The 16,719-nt window shown below is 41.6% G+C and overlaps 1 protein-coding gene across 15 annotated transcripts in view; it reads right to left on the minus strand.

Moving 5' to 3' along the window:
* Positions 1 to 16,719, minus strand: part of arvcfb (ARVCF delta catenin family member b) — a 302,038-nt gene that overhangs the window by 165,516 nt on the left and 119,803 nt on the right. The gene's annotated exons all lie outside the window — the stretch shown is intronic.

The raw sequence follows: 16,719 nt of genomic DNA on the forward strand, positions 1-16,719 counted from the left end.
ATTTTCATTCACATATCTTGAGGTCTGAGGTCAAGGGACCTCTTTGAAAATGGTGTTGCCAGTTTTTCCTCTCCAAAATTTAGCCCAAGTTTGGAGTGTTATTTAGCCTCCTTCGCGACGAATTAGAATGACATGATTGGTACCAATGGATTCTTTAGGCTTCATTCATATGATGTCAGTATCTTCACTCTATTTTTAAAACTGAGCCCGCTACAACCTCCAAAAGACTGAATAGCGTCTGGTTAAAAAGAATTTGCGTTGACGAATTATTATCACGTTATATATATATATAAGCAGAATGATTGACAAATGTGAGCTGCAACAAGCTCTTTTGTGGAAACAGTAATGCTTTTATTTTGAAAGAAAATCACCCTACATCCAGTGTAACTCTGTCTATCTCAGGCTGGTTTGACACAGCTGAAAACAGGGACCCAGCTTTCTCCTTTGCAGAGATGCTGCGTGTATGTATGGAGTGGAGAGAGAGAGATGGAGGGTAAAGGCGGTCGTTGCCCCTGTGGAATCCCCCCACACCCTCACGCCCTAACTAAAGCAGGAATCCAAGAAAAGGAATGAAGCTGAACCGAACTGTGTGCATTTGCACACACACACTCTCACTCAACAAAAAAAAGTTAGCCAGAGAGAGGACAAAAAGCTCGGGCTGAGAGAGAGAGAGAGAGGGGGGAAAGAGGAGGTGTGTTAATAGAAAGGAGGGTTCCCAGACAGGCAGCAGGAGCTGGAAATGTAGCAGCTCCCTCTCTCTCTCTCTCTCATTGGGTCTATGTCTGGCATCTTAGTGGGGTGGGACCAGCTCCCTCTATGCACTCCAGCTGCGTCTGTCTGTCAATCCGTCGACCCCTCCCCCTTGTTGGCATAGACAGAGAGAGACGAGGAAAAAGAAGAAGAGGTGAGGGGGGGGGGACAGGGGCTCACACACAAAACAAAAGTTGGCCCTATTGAGGCAAAGGCACCCAATACTCTGCACATTTTTACACCCTACACACACACACTCACACACTCACACACACACACACACACACACACACACACACACACACACACACACACACACACACACACACACACACACACACACACAGCTCCTTTTCTCCACCTCTTTGTCCCGTTCCTCTCACTGCACTTGATATAAGGGAGGGGTGCGACGTACGTGAAAGAATTCACATTCAAATATCTATGACTGTGACCAAGACTGACAAGGAATGTTAATCTACTAACGTAGATGGAAGCTTAACTAGGGACAACTTTGAGAGACGTCTGGGCTTACAGCAGGAGAGGAAAAAGAATGACTGGACTTAAAAAAGAAAACAGAGAAAGGAGAAATCCCAAACGGAGGGGGAAATGGCTGAGGTTTTGCATTCCACAAGCCTGCTATTTCATCTCCCCGAACGTTACTGCTCCATTTGTTCTTAATGAAAGACCTGGCCCACCATGCACCATTACATTTACTATTTACTTTCAACAATACCATTAAGAGTTCATCCAACCAACATTACCTCCAAAAAGTGGTTTAAAAAAAAAAAAGGGTCTTATAATTTAAAAGGCGGCGCGTTTCTTTCTCTTATGTGATTTGCAATATCACATTCCATTTAAGCCATTTAAGCAGTGAGTGAGTTTCATAACCCTGTTTAAAAATCCATTAAGTGCTTTGGAATACTCAAGGGAGCAGATTAGAGAAGAAGCATTACTCTTTATTTCCTTCGTACACGTGTCTGTTGCTCCTTGTCCAATTTATACTTTTATGTTGTGTTTATTGTTTTAAGGAACATTTGCCAAATTCCCGTGCCATCTAGACTTAAACGAGACAACAAGTCTACTGCCACACTAGCAGCGAGGCTCTACGTAGCATTAGCATTTGGCTCAAAAAGCACCACATGTTTACAATGCTAGTATGCTAATGTTTAGCGGGTATAATGTTCCCTATGTTTACCTTCTTGGTTTAGCTTGTTAGCATGTTAACATTTCACTAATTACCACTAAACACAAAGTACAGCTGAGGCTGGTCATTAGTTGGTTGGATACAAATAAAAAATGACATCGTATAATGCCGCAGGATGGAAAGTTAGTTATCACAATTCGTCCTGGGGGGGACAGGAAATTTCATTGCGATCCAGTTAATAGTTGTCGAGACATTTCACTCAAAACCCCAAATGTCAATCTCAGCGTGGTGAACGTATCCTCATACAACAGTTCGTTTGATATCTTTTGAAAAGTTATTCCTCATTTTTTTTGGCGTTTTCCTACGAATGTCCAGTAACGCATGACACGTGTCAATTTCCGCTCGTTACATGCGTACAAGTCTTTTGAAAATAAAGTTCCGTCTTCACAGGAAACAACTTGGTTAGGTTTAGGCAACAAAACTTCTTTAGGAGAAGATCGACTTGGTTAGGTTTAGGATTAGAACACATTGAGTTAGATTTAGGAATAGATTGACTTGGATAGGTTTAAGATTAGAAAACTATTTAGTTAGGTTTAGGAAAAGATTGACTTGGTTAGGTTTAGGCAACAAAACTATTTAGTTAGGTTTAGGTAAAGATCGACTTGGTTAAGTTAAGGATTAGAAAACATTTAGGAAAAGATTGACTTGGTTAGGTTTAGGCAACAAAACAAATTAGTTAGGTTTAGGAAAAGATCATGGTTTGGGTTAAAATAACTCCAGAAGTGCATAACTTAAGTATGGAAGTTACGTGGCCAATAAATCAACATTGACTTCTGGTTTCCCACCTCCTCCCTACGCAGCCTAGGTATAGCTACCAACGGTGTGTGAACAGCCTGTCGTGGTACAAAAGGAAAAAAATCAGTCATTCCTCATTAGGATTAATCTTCTGGGGACCATGAATGTCTGTACAAACCTTCATGGCAATCCATCAATAGTTGTTGAGATATTTCAGTCTGGACCAAAGTTGGGGACCAACCCACCAACCAGCAGACACTGTCATCCCGAGAACCATGTTATAGCACAGCTAAATAATGCTATCTTTTAGTACCACCCACTGAAACTAAAGTGAAAATAGACAGGACAGGCTGAGGTAAACTAAATATACCAAAACAATTATATTCAGTATTTCCTTTCAGAATAATTCCTGGAATGTGTTCAACATCACAGGTGTTTCCGGGAATACCTGCTGCTAGTCTCTTGAGTGTAGCCAGCCCACGCCTGGGCCTTGTAACATAAATGTACAAGGTGTATGAATAATCCAGGAGTTGTAATCAAAGCTCCTAAAGTCAGCTTTACTCTGTCAGGACATACGGTGCGAAACAGATGGTAGAAAGGTTAACGTTCGGCAACAAGGCGCGCTTTGACAGCCAGACACCTCCAATGAAGCTGCATCTGTTAAAATCAGTTTTTTTTTGCTTCCATTCAAGATGCCAGATGCAAAGAAAAACAGAGAGAGATGGAGGAGCAAAAGCAGATACAAAAAACGTAGACAGAAGGCATGCGCGGCTAGCGGTTTGAAAATATTTAAGGCATTTCATTACAAAAAATAATGTTTTTATAATCTTCAGTTTCAAAGGAGACTTTAATGGCATCTCATTCTGAATAGTACTTCAAAAGCTTTTCCATTCTGCCAAGAACACATTTCTTAGGAAACCCTACTTTACCTTCCAACTTTAATAAAGAGGGCAAGTTCAACCACAATTATGCACAAAGCAGGTCCGCAAAAAAAAAAAGTGATTTTAAAGAATATACTGACATTGGGGCTCTAAGTTCTTTAAGACAATCCCTGCACAGTGTAAGGGCCCTGATGAAACAATAATGTATGGGTGAGAATCTACAGAACCAAGATGATCTGCTCTGCTACGGGCTGACTGCTGTTTATTCTAATCATGGCACAACTTGGCACAAAAAAGCCCCTTATCTAATGACTCTTACTATCATGTTTTATTTTCCCCTTGAAAAATGGCTACTCAGCGATGCAGAGGATTACAGTCCAATCTATTGGGGGCTTTTGTCTTGCAAAAAGGCAATTTTCCCTTCATTTAGGGAAATAAAGCTCTGTTTAAATGACATCACTTTAGATCAAAAGGTTCTATTTTCTGTTTTTTTATGTCACAATACTGTAATTGCACAGCAAGATTTATAATACAACTATAACTGGATTAGGATTTTCTTTCCATCCTGTCATGCGTAATTGGGACACTGAATGAGGCACAAACAGCAGAATCAGAATCAGTCTGAGCCTGACAATCATCAACTTTTACACCTTGGGTTTAGCTGAACAGACCCTTTGGATATGAAACAGAGTTGTTCAAAGGTATATGTTTAAAAATGTTCATATGTAATCAGTTGTTCCACGGCCTGATGCCCACCTTTACGCCAAATTTATGCCAATTCATGGCGATGAGATTCTTCTTATCTTTTTGCGATTTCTCGTTGACAGATGCGTCAGCCAACCGGCAAAGTATAATCTCCTTTTAGAGGTAAAAAAAATCAATTTTTCATACGCCTCAGAATTTACATGTTGGCTAACGATCCACAGTTTCTTGGCAGGTTTGTCAGCCTCTGCATCGGACAATCAGTTTCTTGGGAATTATTTTAGTTGTGTCATGTTGCTTGAAGGGCTGCACGGTAGTGCAGCGGTTAGCACTGCCACCTCACAGAAAGAGGGTCGTAGGTTCAAACCCGGCTTGGTTCGGTTAATGGTTGACTCTAAATTGCCCGTAGGTCTGAATAAGAGCGTGAATGGTTGTCTGTCTCTATGTGTCAGCCCTAGGATAGTCTGGTGTACCCTGCCTTCGCCTGTAATTGATATTGAACTGAAGAATGTTAAAGTTATTTCTTTTCCATAGATGAAATATGTGTATATAAATAGCACAGCATTACAAGGACATTCCGCGTGTCATGAGGATGCATTTGAGGCTTTTTGTGTGTCATTTGTACGCCACGCAACAAAACTACGGTAACGTCCGCAGTTAGCTTTAAGCAACAAAACCACTTAGTTAGGAAAACTGTCATGGTTGGTCTTGAAATAAGTACGTAAACTAAGTATAATATGTACGGAAACAATGTAACATTAGTATGGTAAAAACGTCACTAAAAAATACATCACAAACATTACCGACTAACTAGCAAACCAAAACACTGATCTCAAACAAGTCGTGGACCTATCCACCTCTCCACCAACCCGCCATGAGTGGTCTCTCTCGCTTTTTATTCAACGTCACTAGCTCTGAGTGCAGCATATACTGTATAAGTGGATGCATTTACACTGGACTAAGTACAGACTAAATTGTGTACAAATTACACGCCAAAAGCAAGAAAGGCATTCGTATTGCACGCTAAATGCCTTGCGCCTTTTCGTGCGAAAGGGCTGGTTTGTATGTCATTATTCAGCACAGAATGATCAGCTTGAATGAGGCACTTGTAGAGAGAGGACTGTCGAGAGCAGTGCCCGTCCTTCCACACATTCCTGAGCTATTCTCATCACCCTCTACACAACCGGAATCACTTCACATACCATATCACCCTTTTCAACTGCGTCAAAGTATGTAGAGGGCCCCGCAGCCTGGCTTGTGACAAATTACATGATTTTTTTACAGAGCGTGTGTGCAACTCTGTGACACAAAACAGCAAAGGTTTGCAAATTCCACACCCTGTGATGTTCAGTCTCTTTACAGTCTGTCCAGCAGTGAAATGTGCCTCAGCAGCCCGAGGCGATGGGAGAGCTCATATAGTCAGCCAGAGTGCAAAGTCAATGGATGGATGTGTGGTTATGACTGAATTGCTACGGTATAATCTGATGGTATACCGCCTACTGTTGCTGTACATACGCCTCCGTTGCAAAGAATCCACATGCTAGTAATCCTTCCAGTGCACACAGGTGGACGCGTACTTGCTAATCCTCCCGATTTTCCCAGGAGACTCCTGTTTTTCATTGCATTCTCCCGGTTTCCTGCTGGGGTTCCAATGCTCCCTTTCTCCCGATTTATTTGACAGATTTTCACACTTTTTTCCTTTTCGTTATCTTAACCTGTTTCTTGCTCTGTACAGCGTGTATAATCCCTACTGTTTCCACCCGGACAACAATAGAGTTACACCAAATGTCGTTTCCCAGCGCAAGAGAGCAGTCTATGCCTGCGACACAGCGCAGTTTGAGCTCATGTTTGCACTGCTCTCGCCGCTGGGTTCAGCGCACATCACAGCGTGCAGCACCCAAAGTTGGTGTTTGCTCGACGTAGCGAAAAGCCGTCGTGGTGTGGCGCAAGCCATTGGAAATAACGGGGTTCAAAGCGCAGTGGTGCTGTTGTCGCGTTGTGTCTTAAAGGACCTTCAGTTAGTGAGAGACAGAGAGAGAAATGGAGAGAGCTAACTGAAAGAAATACTCAAGCAGGGGCAAAAATTATTAAAAACTGATGATTAGTTTATGGTAGAGATTCACACGCCAGGTTACCGCCAGAGGGGCAGATTATTCACTTTTCTTTCCTGAGAATTAAAGGTAAAATGAAAAGTTTAACATTAAAATGCTGTTGCAGTGTACTTATTATTTTGCTATCTTCATAGTTTTAAAGTCGCCAGAATGCAGGAAGCAAAGTCTTTGAAACAAAGTCTCTGAAAGGACCCCGGGACCCCCGCTTTGGTTTTGAAATCCTCCCTATTTTTTAAAGTCTCAAGGTTGACATATATGGGTGGAAGAGCGAGGATTTACTAGAACTAGCAAATACCGAGAGGTTTCCTTCTGCTAGCATTAAATTAATAATTTAGAGTTTAGGCTAATTCAAGGTACGGTAGGCAGCTGAGAGTTGCATCTGCCCCTTCTGAGATGATTCATCTACTATTTAGTTTGTGGGTCTTGAGGGGACTTTTTCAGTCTTTCAGTAGTTGATTTGTCTGTTTTAGCTGTTTTTCAATTATATCCCAAGGCCAGTTTACATGTATGCATGTATTTGCTGAATGACATTAATGTGAGAGACACAGTTTTGCAGTTTATGCAATATTCACATTGTAGTAACCTTTATTAAAGAACACACTGGGGTGAAATTGAAAAGAAATGTTCAGCTCTAAGTCCCTTTCGCCGTTAAGGCTTTTGGTAGTCTCGAGGAACGTCCTGTCCAATAAAATGTGAATTTACTCCTGCACACCTCCCAAAACAAGGCTCAGCGCCGCTTCGCTTCCTCATTTGATGAGCATTTATATGCTTGTAAGTCATGTAGTAAAATTGTCGCACTGGTGTGTTAAACTCGTGAGGATAATTAAATCAAGGCTTTGAAGAACACCTCAGGCCGAACTACAAGGTCTGTTTTCTATTTAGTTTTTGTCAGTTGAAAGGGGGTCAGCGTCCAGCCTTGTTTGGTTATCCTGCTGGACACTGGGAAGGGTGAGGTCACATTCCTCAGGTGGCTCTGAGGGGCTTTATTTCAAACACATGGGCTACAATTTAGTCTCTGGACTTGACTACTGAGCCCAACAGACCACCATGGTCATCTTCAAGTAGAAATATTCTGGAATCTTTCCGACTGAGGCCGATATGGAGCCTCTCTGTTCACCTACGTGAGTGCACACAGAGAGGGTGTCTGGTAAAGGAAATGGGAGCGGTGTTCAGATGCCCCCTCTTAGTGCTTTTAGTGAGCATAATGGTTTAATGGATCGTGATCAAATGGCAGGGAGGTGCACCAGGACAGGCATTAAGTCCACCAGCGTTGGGGCTGATTTGAAGGATGAAGGTCTGAGCCGCCCCAGAGGAATATAAATAGCCCACAGTACAAAAGGCTTTTCTGCTGTCTCCCCTCCGAACCTCTTTCTCTCCCGTTCGCCTGAACAAGGGGAATATGCCCCAACCCCAACCTTGAGTAAAAATTCCTGTCCTTCCACGTCGGCCCCTGTACCAAGTGAGCCGAGACTCACCCCCCACCTTGAGCAGTTAGCAGCGTGATTCATGGGCCACCGCCTCAAACTGGACTCCTAATGTTGAGGGGGAGTGAATAAAAGATAACCTATTACAGAACGGAAATGGCAGGCTCAGCTTAAGTTTAACTGATGTAGGAAGAAGCAAGTGGGGTTTGCCCTTTAAATATTTAATACATTTATCAGATTTGTAAATGGATTGCATTGCCTTTAGAGTCCTTTCGACCTTGACATGCTGCTGGGAGGAAACGAAAATTGAACCACCAACCCCACAGCCCAGTCGCACAGTAGTTCAGGAAATAGTCACAAAATTCAATGTATTGATTCATGTACATAGAAATTTTTTTTTTTAAGTTACAGCACTTCCAGTTATTTTAACCCAAACCACAATCTTTTCTCTTATCTTATCTTTAACTAAGTAGTTTTGTTGCCTAACCCTAACCAAGTGGATCTTTTCCTAAAGCCATGTGTTGCTGGACATTCGTAGGAAAACGCACGAAAAAATATGTACACGAATCAAATGGATTAAATTTCATGACTATTTCACAAACTGCCATGAGACTGTGCTGAACCCCAAGATCTATGGACAATCCAGTAATGCTTCCCAAATGGGCTTCTGGATCCTCTCAAGGGGGCTTTGAGACAGGTAGAAAATAAGAAAAAGACTAAATTCTGCTACGCAAAATTATGTTTATTATTACTACTGTCATATCTTATAAGTGTTCAAAGGGCCCCCTTGAAATTTTAACACCTGTCCTCATTACACTTCCTACCCTGATGAAGACTGGTTAAATCAAAACACACGTTGGTTATCCATGAATTAATAAAGGATTTTTAACTTACAATCAGAGTGCCTCAGATGTTTTTCAGACTGCTAACTAATACCAATAACTTCCTGGTAACACTCTATAATAACCATCATTTATAAATGGTAAATCAATAGTTAATTAAACTTAGTTAATAGTTATTTTACTATTAACAAACAATTAAATGATAATTAATATTTTTTTACTGATTATTAGTTATGATATAATTAATCTTATTCCAACAGTTTATTGTTAAACATACCATTTTATATACTATATATATACACTGTAAGTATTTGTTAATGATTAAGATAGTATTTGTAAACCTTAAAGAAACTGTTTGTAAAACATCTTTAAACATTACATAGATAGATATTTATAGCACTTTGTTAATGGTTAATAACTGGTTTGTAAACCGTCTATAGACATTATTTGGGTGGTTAGTAGAAAGTTGCCACTGATGATTATAATACCTTGTTAAAAGGTAAATAAATACTTTGTAAAGCATCTATAAACATTATTTAGATAGATAGTTAATACTTTGTCAGTGGTTAATAATGGTTTCTGGCCCATCTATCTATGGAATGTTTACAGATGTTTTACAAATGATTTCTTAAATGTTTATAAATCATTTGGTAATTATTAACAAATACTTAACATAGTATATAAAATGTTTTAATGTCCGCAAAAATAAACTGATTATAAATACTTTACTAATGTAATCAGAATGTAATTGTCATCATCTCTCATCAGCTATGATACAATATATAATTTATACACTAACTAACTAATGATAAAATAACAGAAATTATAGCATTACTAATAATTACTAAACATTATTTATAATAATTTCATTGCTTGTTAACGGTAAAATAACTATTAACTTAGTTTAATTAACTATCAATTTACCATTTATAAATGATGGTAATTATAAAGTGTTACCGACTTCCTTCAAAAGTAAACTGGACAGTCATTATTTTTTACTTGTACTCAACTACCTGCACTGTCCTTGAAGAGCACCTGATTTTTTACTTACTAAAAAAATCCTATTTGACTGAACCGCTCATAAATTATACACATGCAACCCATGATGAGGGCTCACAAGGAAATATTGCTTCATGTTCAGGGGTAAAAAAAAAGGTTATCTAAAAATATGAGCAGAAATATTTGCAGCTCAAAAATGTCATATTCAGTTTGGGTGTAACGGTGTCAGGCTTCAAAACCAGGATTACTTTTGGTAGTGAAGAAAAAGTCTGAATATATACTGTATGTCTGTGTTTGATGAGTTATGACTCTGACATGAAGCGGTGTGACGTTTTGGCAAATTGTGTCACATTGCACAGATAATGGCAAAATCAATTCACACACGCCACAGGGCAGGACAAGGATGAAGACAATGAAACAGATGTGTTGACCTTTCAACCTTGAGACCTCAAAAATAGGGAGGATTTCAAAAATGGGGGGTCTGGGTGTCTTCCTCCGAAGAATTTGAGTTTCGGAGACTTTGTTTCCTGCGTTCTCGTGACTTTTTAAGAATGAAAATAGCTAAATAATAAGTACACAGCGACAGCATTTTTTAATCTTAAATACTTTTCATTTTACTTTTAATTCTCAGGAAAGAATACAGAATAATTCACCCCTCTGGCTCAAACTTGTGTGAATCTCTGGCATAAACTAATATTCATCATTTTTATTCAATCATTAATTTTTTGCCCCCGCTTGAGTATTTCTTTCTCTAGTACTCTCCATTTCTCTCTCCGTCTCTCACTCACTGAAGGTCCTTTCATTCACAACGCGACAACGGCGCCACTGCGCTCTGAAACCCGTTATTTCTAATGGCACGACGGCTTTTCGCTGCGTCGAGCAAAGCCTGACTTCGGGCGCGTTGTGTCGCGAGCAGCTCTCTTCTGCCAGTAAACAACATTTAGTGTAGCTGTATTGTTGTCTGGGTTGAAACAGTAAGGCTTATACACGCTATACAGTGCCAAGTAGCCTTTAAACAGCCACGAAGCATTATTAGGTGCTCCATGTGGAAACATGGAAAACAAGCAGCAACATCATTAGAACTTAAATGTGACTTTTCTGCAGACTGAAACTACAATATGAGAGGAAAGTGGTGTGGGAGGGCACGGGAACAGTGTGGTATACAAAAATAAACAAAGGAGGCACTTTCACACCAAGGTAATTAGGGTGTTTATGGGAGGAGAGAAGGCTCCTGATGGCACAGCAAGAGGGAAGAAGACAGGGGAAGATAGAGGAGGGGAGGGGGTAAACTAAGGCTCATTGTTAGGCAGGTGATTTACGAGGGTACAGGGGCTCCGGGGCCCTGCCAGTGCAAGGATAGATCTTCTGTCGCTATAGCACCCTTAGCCCTTTGTTTCCATTGTGCCTAGACGGGGCTAAGGGGGGGCCGCGGGGATGAAAGTGGGTGGAGGGCGGCTGGGGCGATTGTTGGTTGAGTGCCGTCGTGCCATGGCAGGGCCGGGGCCTGTACGTCTTCACCACAGACAGCAGCACAGATCAAAGGCTGCACTGTTCCCTCTCTCTAAAGCTCGCAAGCCTTTGAAAACTTCCCACAACATTTGCACAAGGGGGATGATATGCCTCTGCAATGTTAGAAGCCCACTGAATGTAGCATCTGAATACCAAACACCAGCATTTAATGATACCCAGAGTGCGAGAAATTATCCTGAGTTTGCTTTTCAGTGCAACCCGGCGATCGTATGCATCGCGAGATTGGGATCCGTGCACGTGGCGGGGCAGCGGCCGTGGGTAGATAGATCAGGCGTCTGGTGTATATGAAATGAGGTCACCTTCTCCCTTAGCTCCAAACAGACGTGGTTGTCTGAGTGCTGTCTGCCTTTCTCCACACATAGAACTGTCACCATGCGCCACTTGACCTTTCAGAGCCTCGGCCGATAACGCTCCTTCAGGCAAAAATCAATTACCACAGGCAAACGCAATATCAAATAGAGAAAGGGTCTGATCTTAGCATGTGAGGGGTCACATGTCGGGGCTGTCGATGGTTGCGGATTGAAAGGCGCCTCGGTCCGTGTCACTGAATCTCTACTGATAATTTCATCAAGAAAAGCTAATGGAGTATTCCGACAGCATTGTTCTGATGTTCCTCACAGGACGGCGCAGCGTAACCACTCTAATTCTCGTCCTTGGCTGCAATTCTTAAAGTGTAATATTGGAGTGAATGAGGATCAGAATTCAATTAGTAAGGTCTTGGAAAGTAGGGCAGTTCTGTTTACAAGAACCTATTCTCCCACACTCATTGTTCCAACACAATGGTCAAAATGTCTTGTGGTGATCTACCTTCTTATACCCCGTGTTAACATCACGCAGGGCCAAATCAAATATCATAAAATGATATTTGAAACACGTCCAGGCACAATATTCTTTAATCCTATTCAGCTGTGTGCACTCCCGCTAAGCAAGGTGACTTGTGTTCATATCAGAGGATGATTTGTTTGTGCTTGGGACTATTATTATGTCTCCGCTCTCTGTAGGACAAATATAAATCACAGAAAAACAGTGAGCAGCATCTTCAGCCAAAGAAAACAATACGGAATTCTTGAAAAGCTTCAACTTTGTATTCAATTTTCTTTATGGTTCAGCAAGACCAAGAGCCTACAGCAATGCCACTGTAGCAGTTTTATGAGGCTGTGCTTACTAGGCACAGTGGTGCTTTAAACGAAATGCTAACTTCAGCATGGTAAAATGCCCACAATGACAATACTATCATAGGTACATAATGTGTTAGCATACTAACATTTGCTTATCACTAAACACAATGTATAGCTGAGGCTACGACAGCATATTAGGGTCATTGTATGTAAAAAAAAATAATAATTACGGAGCCAGGTAAGGGGGATAATATTCAGAGAATAAATTAAAGTTTTGCATTTTTTTCTTGTAAATTTATGACTTTATAATCTTGCAAATTTGCAAGTTTTGTCTCAGAGAATATCAGAGTTTTTCCTCGTACATTTGCCACTTTAATCTCACAGAATATGAGAGTTTTTTCTCATGCATTTATGACTTTATAATCTTGCAAATTTACAAGTTTTGTCTCATAAACTTTCCACTTTAATCACAGAAATTCTGAGTTTTTTTTCTCTGAATATCACCCCCCTTCCATGGCTCCATAATTTTTTTTTTTACCTGCAATGGCCCTAAAACGCCGTCATATGAGGCTGATGTGAATGTCGTTTGTAGGTATTTTGTAATAACTATTGGACAAATCCAAATTTTGACCTGATAATATAAAATCCTTATGAAATCATTATGAAATCCTTACGATTAATCGTGGGCACAATGAAATCTCAAGGCAATCCATCCAATATTTCTCGAGATATTTCAGAAAAAAACAAAAATGTCAACCTCGTGGTGGTGTTAGAGGAAAATCAGGGGATCAACAAAGTCAGTATAGCTGACATCCCCTGGGCACCATGAATATGGGTACCAACTTTAATGGCAGTCCATCCAATATATGATGTCATTGTTTTTCATATTTCAGTTGGGACCAAAGTGGTGGGCCGACCAACATTGCCGTCCCGAGGGCCACGCCGCTAGATTGGCTAAAAACTATTCCCTATTATGCAACATTTTTATGTTCACATGAACATTAGACAGAAGATTTGTCACCAAACTCAATACAACTCGAAAGGCTACAAATCTCCTTGACTTTAAATTTGAGGGGGAAATGACTGCTATATTTCCGTATAACATTGTCAAACCATCAGTGTATGATTTATTGGAGTCATTGGGCTGCAGTCCAGGGCCATGCCTCACTCCACATCCAGGCTGCACTGGAGGAGCCGGCACTGTTAAACTCAACACACTGAAGGTAGAGGCTTGATGAAAAAAGCAAGTACAGTGTTGAGAGTTTCAGAGCACTGTTTGAAGTGGCCAGTGCTGTGCTGATGTGTGTGAAGTAATCCGCACCAATCTCTGTTAACTGAAGATAGTTTTTCTCATGTTTCTTTGCTCCCCACTGAGCCTGCTCTCTCTAGGTCGCATGTGTTAAAACCCTGACAATACTGATCTAATTGATGAAGGCAGATTAAAGTGTTAGCTGCCCGCTGATGTTTGGACCCAATCTGTCCTGAAATGAGCTATTTAGCTATTTAGATCAGTGGCTTATCAACTCTCATAAGGCGTCTATTTGAATCTGATTTCATCATTCAGACTTGGTCTACTTTTTCCTTTTCTGACCCCAACTTTAAATAATGGCAGGCCTCGTTGAGTCTGGCCCTGGGGTTGTGAATCTGAGCCCTCAGTTACTGATCCATGATCCATTTTAATCCATCATGCAGCCTGGGGAGTGTTTGAGTGAGTGTGTGGCAGAAGCTAAGCAAGGAAATAGAGAGAAAGAGAACAACCTGATGCGTTCCTCATCGCTCAAACAAACCTCTTTATATGTGAATGGAGTCGGTCTCACGATGCAGCACACACAGACACACACTTAACACACGACACGGCACCTTCTGGCTCAAGACTGAGCACACGTGCAGCCAAGCGCTTTGCCCCAGAGCAGACCCTGATCAAACCCCCCCACCACCACCCCAACATCCAATTTGCTTTGGCATTTATAGGTGTTTACGATAAAGCTGACAGTCTAATGATTGGTGACGGAATGACATTTCAAAGTGATGTAAAATGGGACATGGTTACGTGAGCGGTACCCTGTTATGCCCAATTTACTCTCCAGTGTGCAAACTGCCAGGGTGGGGGGGGGGGGTTATCAGTGAGTCTGATCTGTGAGTGACAGCATGAGAGAGAAGGTTAATTCACTGCCTGTCATGTTAAGCACTGTCCACTAAATCACTGACCAGTTTATGAGGGGAGGGTATCTCGCTCTCTCTCTCTTAAACACACACACACACACATAAAAATATAGACGAATCTGGCGACTGCTTTGTGTGTTCTGCAATCTAGCCGGCATCTAGATGGCAAGTCATAGTGACTCAGTGTCTGCTAACCGTGTTAACTTTCAGCCAAAATTGTCCGTGGTTGCTCGTAGTAACTTACGTAAATGGTTGGCGTAGATATTAACACAGATGGGTATATACGTAAAATTGATTGAAGTAAAACTGAAGATTTTTACGAGGATGTTCTGTTCATGTCTTCAACAGCTGCCGTCACTATACGAGCAACCGGACACCATCGTAGGCTTAACATTACGTGTCCTGTTTGTAATGCTGGCCGAATGATGCTTACTTTGTGGTCATTAGGTTGCCCTGGTTAGGGCAACTAACGTTACATTTCACAATAACTTCACACGTTAATTTATTCTGTGGCTCCTGGACAGTGTCTGAGCCAAGACCCAGGAAGTGCGAGGGGCTAGGTGATGCCATTAGGCCCAAAAAGATTTTTTCCCATAGACTTATATTGGGAAAGAGACATCTGTATGTTGGCGGATATTTTATTTTGAAGTAAATCAACTTTCCAGTACAAGCACTTGAATAGCCCTTATTTAAATCATTAGGTCCTAAAAGTTGTTTAATCCCCGAGACTGGATCTCAGACCGGGAGGCGGGGTTGAAGGAAACACGCCTGCTCTATGGGCCCAATGGATGTAGAAGATCGTCGCAAGATCTGTGTACTTTATTACTCGGCACTCGAGTCATTTTGACTTCATGTGCCACTGAGCAACTCTCATAGGAACGAACGGGAGCCCGCCTACAACACTGTATCCACTTCTCTTTATACATCCATGGTCTTAGCCCACTTAGCCCACTAACATTAGCTAGCTAAGTTGGGAAGTTGAAGTTTGCCTCTACTGTTGGAGCAGCTGAGAACTGCACAGGTTCTTCCCGAACTCCAAGACATCATCGTCAAAAGTAACGTAGAAATACTTCTTAGGACAGCTCGCATTCAAACACATGCGTATTGTAGGCATTGATGTATAAAGACAGGCTCTGTTCATGAAAGTTGCTCAGTGGTGCATGAGGCAAAAAATGTTTGACTTCAGAGTGTAAAATTGTCCAGATCAATGGGCCCATAGAGCAAGCGCACCAGCGTTTCCTTTAACCCCGCCTCCCAGCCGCTCGGGCTCATTCACATGAACGGAAGAAGGGAAATAACTCTGGATTTGGCTATTAATGCATTTTACTTTTAGGACTTAATGATTTAAATATGGGCTATCAAAGTGTGCGTACTGGGAAGTTGAAATTATGGTGCAATGGTGACTTGTTTACTTCAGGTATCTCCCTGGATTCATGTATAAAAGCAGATTACCCCTGCAGCAGGCGAAGGGATGACGGTTTACTTTGCCCTGCTATACTTTCCCTGCATCCTCTTCATTATCCCTTCACAAGGCCAAATTGGCGGCAAGCCCTTTACAAATAAGCACTGACATGACTGTTAACGAAATGTGACTGTGGGCAAATACAACCGCAGGCAAATGTAGGCAAAGCAGTTCCGTCTCTGCGAGTCAAGCTACATCAATAATACATGAGACTGCCTTCTTTAGCGTGATTAAAGGTGATGTATCCAAGTGCTACAGGTGCTGCATCGCCAAAATTGTGCTTTCAAATTCAGGTTAGTAAAACATGTGTACAGTCTGAGAGGGTTTCTTTCTTTCCTGCGTAAATCAATGGGCTGTTGTGACTGCTGACATTTTTTAGGGGATTACAGCTGTCTCATTTCTACATCTTACATTTCCTGCTCCTGCAGAGTCAGCCAGTGTTGTCAGGAGCCCTGGCCAGGACTCTAATGTCCCCAAGACGCTGGCCAGAGCCGGGCAAAAGGCCACATCCAATCAGCAGCAGCACCAGACAATATCAAAGACCAGTGGGCGAGAGGAGATGGGATTGAATGGCAAGCAGTGGCGTAGAAGGAGGAGGCGAAGGGAAGACAGAATGAGAGGTTGAATCTCATCAGCTCGCTTTTAAAGATGAGTCACCACGGAGCAGGTTATTGCACAACATCCAGGGCAGCGGGTTCAGATAAAGGGAGCAAGTGTCACAAATCACAGAGAAATGGAACAGAGAGATTGTTGAGTCCCCCCCCCCCAATGATGAAAAGCAATGACTGAGAGCAAACA

This window comes from Sebastes umbrosus, chromosome 8 (genome assembly GCF_015220745.1).
Source record: "Sebastes umbrosus isolate fSebUmb1 chromosome 8, fSebUmb1.pri, whole genome shotgun sequence".
NCBI lineage: Eukaryota > Metazoa > Chordata > Actinopteri > Perciformes > Sebastidae > Sebastes > Sebastes umbrosus.